An 8,317-nucleotide genomic window follows, 5' to 3' on the forward strand; every position below is an offset into this window, starting at 1 on the left:
ATTCGCAAGCAAAGCTTTTTGATTCGCAAACAAAACTTTTGGATTCGCAAACAAAACTTTTGGATTTGCAAAAAAAACTTTTGGGTTTGCAAACAAAACTTTTGGATTCCCATTAATATTTTTTTTATCACATTAATTTATCTTGCAATAAAACATTTTTTGATTGCAGTGTCGATAGTTTCGCTCTCAAATCAATTTTTTGATTGCAGTGTGGAAAGTTTTGCTCTCAAACCTATTTTTTGATTGCAGTGTGGAAAGTTTTGCTCTCAAACCTATTATTTTTGATTGCATAATAAAGACACAAATCTACCTCCATACTAGACAAGGACAAAATCTACTCAAAATAATTTAATGAACTGTTTACATCCATGGCTAACCAGTGCATGAGAAGGAGATGACAGGAGACTAATGTTTCACTCTTTCAATTGCTCTAATTTGAGCTCTTACTGTTGTTATCTAACATACCATACATTAATTGAATTGTGTAAAAGTGTGAAATTACTGCACCTTCAAAATGACCATGAATTAGCTATACTCTCATTTGCATAGTGATTAACATTATGAATTTCAATTGTGTATACCAACTGTATGTCGGCTGACATTTACCTATAACTTTTTTTCCCTCCACTCTAACCAAGGATGCCTGTTTTTAAATTCCCTAGCCTGACACCCAGTCTGAAAGGCTGGCCAGGGGTTCTCATCTAAAAGTAACAAGGAGATATAAAGTGGGATTAAAACATTGTCTTCTGTTGACTACTTATTACGTGGTTTACACATTATTATGGGAGGACTGGACACACACACACACACACACACACACACACACACACACGCACACGCACACACACGCACGCACACACACGCGAGAAGGAGGGGCTCGGCCCGCCAACAAACGTGCAGAGATGCAGGGGCAGCTTCGCACTTCGTAAAGGTACGAACACACCAGACGCGTATCTCGCGTAATTTTTACGCGCGTAACGCAGCTAAAATGTTGCTTGACCATTTTGTGTCAAAAATGGGCATACGCTCCTAACGCGCCTACGCTCCTAACGCGCCTAGATGAGTCCATGTCCATGCAAGTGAACGGAGCGTTCCCTCTTCGTCATAACTATCAAACCAAACATCCTTCACATTCACCGAGCGAACATTACGAAAGTAAAATGCACATTTCTCGCTAAAAATGTTTCCATAAACGCATTTAATGGCGTAACTATGTTACTATTTCCACCCAGAATAAAGAAAGTTGTCGGCCGTTGCTGCGCTGGAGTCCGAGGTAGGAAACCCAAACACCGCCGTGTTTGGGTGATAGAGTTTAGATCGGGTTAGATTAAATAATCTCGGATATAAATAACAATAATCGGGTTAAATAACTTCACATGGTGTGTCTGGTGTGTTTCCAGCATTCGTAGTGTTGATCAGCAGATATATAGTCCGCCAAGACGTTGAGGTTGCTTAGTAACCAGAGACTCTGTCCATGCAAGTGAACGGAGCGTTCCCTCTTCGTCATAACTATCAAACCAAACATCCTTCACATTCACCGAGCGAATATTATGAAAATAAAATGCACATTTCTCGCTAAAAATGTTTCCATAAAAGCATTTAATGGCGTAACTATTTTACTATTTCCACACAGAATAAAGAAAGATGTCGGCCGTATGCTTCTGTCCAAGCTCACTACTCTCTGCCAGTGACGTCGGGTCAAGCTCAACGCTGATTGGGCAACGCGGCTAATCGTCATGCGTATGAGCGTAAAAAGTTCAATTTTTTGAACTCCTCGCGTACGCGCGTATATGTACGCGCGTATATGTACGCGCGTAAATATACGCGCCTCATATGGCTAACGCGGGTAAATGTTGCTTTAGCGCATGTAACGCGTGTACGCGTCTCATACGCGCGTAAACCAATGGTTCCCTATGGAAAAATTGACGATTTTATACGCGAGGTACACGGGTAACGCCTTTGGTGTGGCCGCACCTTAACAGAGACAGGGCAGAGCGCGAGCGCGCAGCGGGAATTTTATGAATGGTGAATGTAGGAGATAACTTCCCATGCTTAAAGTATTTTATTGCAGTTATACCCAACCGATATTTCCGAAAAATAAACACAGAAGTGAAAGATCTGTCACAAGACGATTGATACGTATCCGTGCACATTTTTAAGTGGGTATACGCAAATCCTGGTGCGTTCCTAGTGGGTATACGGCGTATACCTGCGTATCACGTAGACTACACCACTGAGTGTGATTAATTACATAGCCATAAAAGTGATCTTGGAACTGGGTAGGGTCTTCTTTTTGTAAAAATGTGCCAATTGTGAACCCATATCGCGGAACAGCCCGAGATGAAGCCTCGAACGTCACACGCTACGTCATTTCGCCTAAGTGAATCCTACTCGATACGGAGCTTCGCTGGGGGAGGAGCCGAGGTACTCGACACACGCCCCGATGCCTCGACGCAAACCATAACATCACTAGCAAGGACGCGTCCTAGCAAGGCTGCAGCCTTCAGTTTGGGAAACAGCCAGTGTTTGGATATTTTTGTTTTGATCCATTAACTGGATCAGAAGAGGGCGGTAATGCACCAAGTTGTGGATGCCAACCGCCGTAAAACCCCAAGAAGAAGAAGAAGAAGAGAGGAGGCGTGTGCAACAATATCCGCCTGCGCCACAATATATGGTGTAATTTCGTTACCATGGCGCTGTGTCGAGCGGCAGCCAGCAACAGTTGCTCTCTCTCTTTTCTTCACTTTTAGCTATTTGTTTCATATTTATTGTTTTCTATTACCGTTTTTTTCTTCAGTAAGTTGTACTAACCTTAGCCAACTATGTTTGGGAACTTTTTTTCGCGTTTTTTGTCAGTGTGTCTCATTCTTTGGACAATTTTTCCCGACCGCGTCTCCGTTGGGGCGCAACAATGCGGCGTATCTATTGTTTACACCCGAGATCAGCTGTTGTCGCTACAACCATCGGCGCTGATGCGGGAGAGATGTGAAATCCCCAGAGAACTGAGGAGGAAGTTCAGGGGATGTAAGGCTGGACGTAAACATTGAGAAAAGAAGCAGAGATATAAACCATCTCTCCCTTCTATCACCATGGGGAATGTGAGGTCGTTGGCTAATAAGATGGACGAGCTGGCAGGCTTGGTGAGGACTCAGCGGGTGTATCGTGAGAGCAGTGTGCTGTGTTTCACGGAGACGTGGCTCCATGAGGACATTCCGGACGTTAATGTTACTGTGGATGGCTTTCAGACTGTTCGAGCGGACAGGAATCACCGAGAGAGTGACAAGAGGAAAGGTGGCGGACTTGCTATTCTTATTAACAACAAGTGGTGTCATCCTGGTCACGTCACGGTGAAGGAGCAGGTGTGCAGCCCGGACATTGAACTGCTTGCCGTGAGTCTGCGGCCATATTATCTGCCGAGGGAGTTCTCACATGTGATATTCCTGGTTGTTTACATTCCTCCGACTGCAAACGCGGTGCACGTGAGTGACGTCATCCACACCGTCGTCGCGGGACTTCAGACACGGCACCCTGACGCATTCATCGCGATATCTGGGGACTTCAATCACATCACTCTGGCTGCAACACTGCCCACTTTCAAGCAGTTTGTTGACTGTCCTACCAGGGAAAACAAGACACTTGACCTGCTGTATGCAAATGTTAAGGATGCTTACAGCTCCACTGCCCTTCCTCCTCTTGGAAAATCAGACCACAACCTCATCCACCTGCAGCCCCTGTATAAGCCCCAAGTCCAGCGGCTACCTGTGACCACCAGGACTGTGAGGAGATGGTCACAGGAGACCGATGGAGCTTTGCAGGGCTGCTTTGAACTAACAGACTGGGAGTTGCTCTGTGATTCACATGGAGAGGACCTTGATGATCTCACGGACTGCATAACTGGGTACATCAACTTCTGTGTGGACAGTGTTGTTCCTACAGTGACTGTACCCTGTTTCCCCAATAACAAGCCGTGGGTCACCAGAGACATCAAGGTCCTGCTGAATGAGAAGAAGAGGACCTTCAGAGATAGGGACAGGGAGCAGATGAGGCGGGTACAGAGGAGGCTTAAGGAGAGGATCCAACAGGGTAAGGACAGCTACAGGATGAAGTTGGAGCGCAAACTCCAGCAGAACAACCTGAAGGACGTGTGGAGCGGCATGAGGAGCATCACTGGCTACAAACCATCGGGCAGCCAAACAATAGGAGGTGGTACTGAACGAGCCAACGAGTTGAACCTGTTTTTCAATAGGTTTGATGAGAGGGCTCCGGACTACCCCTCCCCCAGCTCCTCTACAACCATCCACCTCCAAACCTCCAGCCCTGCTGCCCACCCTCCATTCCTTCATGACTACACCCTACCTGTTCTCTCCCCCCCACCATCACCTCTCCCCACACCCTTCAACACACATGGCAGACAGACCTTCACTGCAGAGCAGGTGAGGAAGGAGCTGTGCAGACTCCGCCCAGGCAAGGCAGCAGGACCCGACGGTGTCAGTCAGCCCAAGGGTCCTCAAAACATGTGCAACCCAGCTGAGTTGAGTTCTGCAGCACATCTTCAACCTGAGCCTGAGTCTGGAGAGGGTCCCTGTACTGTGGAAGACATCCTGCCTGGTACCTGTACCAAAGAAGGCGCGTCCCAGCATCCTCAACGACTACAGACCGGTGGCACTATGGTCTCACCTGATGAAGTCACTGGAGAGGCTGGTCCTGTCACTTCTTCGGCCCTTGGCCAGCTCATCATTGGCCACCTGCAGAAGTTTGCAGACAACTCTGCAATTGTTGGCTGTGTTAGTGAGGGGAAGGAGGAGGAGTACAGGAGCGTTGTGGACTCCTTTATCGAGTGGTGTGCAACTAACCATCTGCTTATCAACCCCACCAAGACTAAGGAGCTGGTGGTGGATTTCCGCAGGAGGAAATCTGCCCCTACACCCATCTCCATCACCGGTGTGACTGTGGATGTTGTCCAGGATTACAAATACCTTGGAGTATTCCTGGATAACAAACTGGACTGGGCCAAGAACACCGAGGCTGTTTACAAGAAGGGCCAGAGTCGACTCTATTTCTTGAGGAAGCTCCGGTCATTCAAAGTATGTAACATCACGCTGAGGATGTTCTACCAGTCGATGATAGCCAGCAGGGCCGCTGACAGGTTTGGCTGGGCCCGGGACAAAATTCTCTCAATGGGCCCCCCCCACCTCTGACTCTTCCTCTACTCTGGGGGATGGATCCACTCCTCCTGAATATCACTGTGTCTTTCTCTCTCTCTCCCTTCACTCTCCTCCCCTTCTCTCTCACTGGTAGCCTGTTCTTCCTCTATCTCACTGGTAGCCTGTTCATCCTCTCTCTCATCCTCTTTGGTAGCCTGTTCTTCCTCTCTCTCATCCTGTTTGGTAGCCTGTTCTTCTTCTCTCTCATCCTCTCTAGCCTCTCCTATAAAGGTGAACATATTTCGATAAAAAGGGCTATATCTAAATTAACAGGGGTCAAAATGAACCATTTAAAAAAGAACAAATTGAAAACCCCTTAATTTGACGATTTAACACAGAAAAGAATAGACTTATCAACTTGGCTAACTCTATCCCAAAGACTACAAAAGTTTAAAAATCTAATTTTTTTTTTTTTGTTCCCAAAATTGTCAAACGCCGAAACACAACCACAGAATTCCCTTGTGCAGCTCCCAAACACATGACGTCGGGATGACAAGCCCATTTATTACGGATAAACCAAAAGGATTATTTACAACTTTAATTGGATAGGCTATGGATATGGACTGAGTGAAGTTATGGCTTTCAGAATCATACCACAAAAAAACTCACGCTATTGTATTCACTTAGAGCTCATTAACTGCACATTTCATCAACCATTTTTCACTTGACCAAGGGGAATCATGTCAAGGGTACTTTTATTTATCGCCAGACCCGCGTTTATGTCCGCTGAACTTCCAGAGAATGTTTGGGGAACAAGGCGGAGCCCATTCGTCTGGCGAGTTTCAAGTTAACGGCAATCAGAAACTAAGTTACAGGCTACCCCAAAACGTCACGTTTATAACCCATTCGTTACATCCAACTCTATCTAAATGGCAATTTCACATGTTGCCATGCCACTGGCTTATTTTAAACCATGAGCCGCGTTACACTGGCTGTAATTCAGCTGACTGGGAATGATTCTCAAATCAATTCAGCCTGATTGGAGTGCGCAGCGCGTGCCTGCCTGAAACATTTGATTTGGACATGGGCCTATTTGCGGGCCGGGGTAATGTGCATATTCTAAGATTCAATTAGATATAGGCGTATGAAACACAGTGTAATAAAGCCGTTGTGGTTATCAAATTATTCAATGCCCCCTGTCTGTCTGATATTGATCTCCGTGTGACTTGCTCATGTGGTGCTGCGCTAATATGTTTGACACGCCGCCTGTGCCTGTGTTACTTGACGACGGGGCTGGAAAAAGTTGGCCGTTTCTTACCTGGCTGTGCTGCACAGCTGCCTTTACTGGTACCGGCTGCAGCATCACCTGAGTCTTTTCTGAAATATTTATAAATATTTATAAAGAGATCCCCTCAGGCTTTCGGCTTCTTCCTCTCTTTTTCGCCTTTCTTTTTTTTTCAGGGCTCCTGACTTGTGCATGTTGAATCAACTCGCGCACTGACCACTAATGGAATGATGTCGTCTTTTTTCTTCTCCAAAGACCAAACCATTTTGGCATAGGGGTGATAGGGGGTTATTGGCCGTTTTTTCAAGGGCAATGAAGGCAAACAATCTAGGAGTCATTAATTGAATGCAAATAAAGCACTTTTCTTCTCTAAATCAACACATTTTGAAGTATACATACAATGATTAATCCCAACTTCATGGGGGTCCAGTTATGGGCCCCCCCCATTCCAGGGCCAGTCCAGGGCCCGGGACAACGTACCCGTTTGTCCCCCCCTGTCGGCGGGCCTGATAGCCAGTGCCATCTTTTTTGCAGTTGTGTGCTGGGGCAGCAGGCTGAGGGCAGCAGATGCCAGGAAGATCAGTAGGATCATCAGGAAGGCTGGCTCCATCCTGGGGGTCCAGCTGGACTCTTTGGTGGTGGTGTCTGAGAGGAGGATGCTGTGTATACTGCACAATATCCTGGACAACAATGCTCACCCTCTCCACCAGGTGCTGACCTCGAGCAGAAGCACCTTCAGCAATAGACTCATCCTCCCCCGGTGTAACACAGAACGCCAGAGGAAGTCTTTTCTTCCTGTGGCCAGTAGACTGTTTAATGCATCTACCTCCGGCTGCAGAAGGGACCGTGGAGACACTATGCCCTGAGACCAATGTCACTTAATTAATTAATTAATTTAATTATTTTTACCCAATTTATTTATTTATATATTTATTTATTTGAATTTTTACCCAATTTTCAATTAATCACTTTAGTTAATTTATGCTGCCAACAATTGCTGCTATAATATTTATCACTTTACCACTTTTACGACTAATACCACTTTTATCCAATCGCCAAAAGTCACGTGACAAATAAATGTCCTGTGATTCACACTACACAACAGCAGGTGGCGCTGTTGAGTCAGTTTAAGGCCGCCAGGACGATCTTTTTTTCTCCCCAAAATCTTTATTTGATGCCGGCCAACCGTGTGTGGATTCTATGGAAAGCCAAGAAGGCCACTAACTGGCCCTAAATGGCGCGGTAAAAGTGCTAAACCGCACGGAAACCGTACGGAATCCGTGCGGTTTGGCAGGAACAACGCCACCGTTGTTGTGTAGTGTGAATCACAGGACATTTGTTTGTCACGTGACTTTTGGCACTAATTTTCCGCCTTGCTGATCCGTGCGCAAATGCATTCCGATCCGTGCGCAAATGCATTCCGATCCACGCGCAGCTTTCGTGTTCCGTACTTGTAGAATTGTTTTTTGTACTTTGTGTAAAACATACTGTATTTTTTTCTGAAGCAAAATGCATTAGTTTGTGAATGATGTTTTGTATTTGCAAACCACACTGAGCGTGTGTGTGAATCATTGTGCGTGAGTAAAACACGTTTTGTGGGCGTGTGAATCGTTATGCGTGAGCAAAACACGTTTTGCGTGTGTGCGGGGTTTTGGCATGATTCTAACTCCATACTCTCAGCTCATCCATTTTATTTTTGAGGGAGCGGACATTAGCTAGCAGTAGGCTAGGTAGCGGTGGACGTGTAGCTCTAGCCTTTAGCCTAGCATGTAGCCCGCCTCTCTTGCCTCATCACTGCCGTGGCCGCGCTGGCCGGGTGTAGTTGGTGTCCAGGTGTGGTAGAAAGTTAAAAATGTCAGATTTTAAGCTTGTGTTGAGCTTTTTCAAT

Source organism: Gadus morhua, chromosome 22 (assembly GCF_902167405.1).
Source record: "Gadus morhua chromosome 22, gadMor3.0, whole genome shotgun sequence".
Lineage (NCBI taxonomy): Eukaryota > Metazoa > Chordata > Actinopteri > Gadiformes > Gadidae > Gadus > Gadus morhua.